This window comes from Fukomys damarensis, unplaced genomic scaffold (assembly GCF_012274545.1).
Source record: "Fukomys damarensis isolate Sample0158 unplaced genomic scaffold, DMR_v1.0_HiC HiC_scaffold_33, whole genome shotgun sequence".
Taxonomy (NCBI): Eukaryota; Metazoa; Chordata; class Mammalia; order Rodentia; family Bathyergidae; genus Fukomys; species Fukomys damarensis.
This window is the reverse complement of record NW_022900945.1, coordinates 10,175,854-10,176,889: the sequence shown is the minus strand read 5'-3', so window position 1 is coordinate 10,176,889 and position 1,036 is coordinate 10,175,854. Positions and strand designations below refer to the sequence as shown.

Here is a 1,036-nt window from a genome sequence, read left to right as displayed (position 1 = left end):
GGGGGAAGAAACTTCATTTCTTTAATAACGTCAATTAAAGGAGCAAGACACATATATATTTTTAAAAGGGGGCTTTTTGAATAGGATAGCCCGAAAGGTGAAGAGGTTTAATAGGATACTTGAAAGCTAATTACAGCGGGATTTAAGAAGCCTGGTGTTTGTTCCTATGACAATTTGAATGAAAATGCTTCAGATTAAACCACGCCAGCGGCTCTTACGTAAACTTACAGCAATTAGAGCCGTGAGTGATTTACACTCGTTTCTTTAAGGTGTAAATTGCCACTTATTGCTCAGTAAGTCAACATTTGAGCTACTAAAGGATTATTTTTAACCAGCGCAAAAAGCGGGTCGAATAATGGAAATATCCAGCTGAATTTAATTTGCGCCATTAGGAAAAAAAAAAAAAATCTCACCCAGCCTCGATCAGAATGTTTTAAAGCAACAACGCGCGTTACTCAAGTGTTTTCGAGCCTTCTGCTGGAGTTTTGTTCCTGAAAGAAAATGCAGCCTCCCTGGGCTTTTTCTGCCTTAGTTTAGGAAAACTCTAGCTTGGGGCTGGTGGGTGCGGGAACTCCAGCGGCCGCACCTCTGTATTTCGGACTCCCCAGCTACTCCACCTTCCCCTGAAGGTGCCCGGTGAGCCCCCGCGGGGACGTCGGGGTCCCCGGGCCCCCAAGAGTTCCCCGGAGGTGCGCGCCCAAGCGGAACGCAGAGTCCGGGTGAAAAAGCCCCTCGCCCGCCGGGTGTGATCAGCCGACGGCGGAGCCAGGGCGAGGCCGGAAGCTCGAGGTGCGCCTAGGCTGGGCCTCAAACAGGCTGCAGGAGATTTCCGTATTTCAATCGCGACACACCCACGGGGCTCGCCTCCCTCCGGAGAGAGGCGAGAGCCCTCCAGGTCCCCCTAGCTACTCACGCCCACCTTCGGACTCATTTTGCGACCTGGCTTTGCTTCCTTTGTTATTTTAGATAAAACGGTTCTTCTGGCCCGCCCTGGCATCCCCCGGGTCCGCCGTGGGTCGGCGGCAGGCGGGTCTTC

At 51.7% G+C, this 1,036-nt stretch overlaps 1 protein-coding gene across 1 annotated transcript in view; it reads right to left on the bottom strand.

The window, feature by feature from the left end:
• Positions 1 to 1,036, bottom strand: part of Lhx8 (LIM homeobox 8) — a 24,940-nt gene that overhangs the window by 22,890 nt on the left and 1,014 nt on the right. The window lies entirely within an intron of this gene.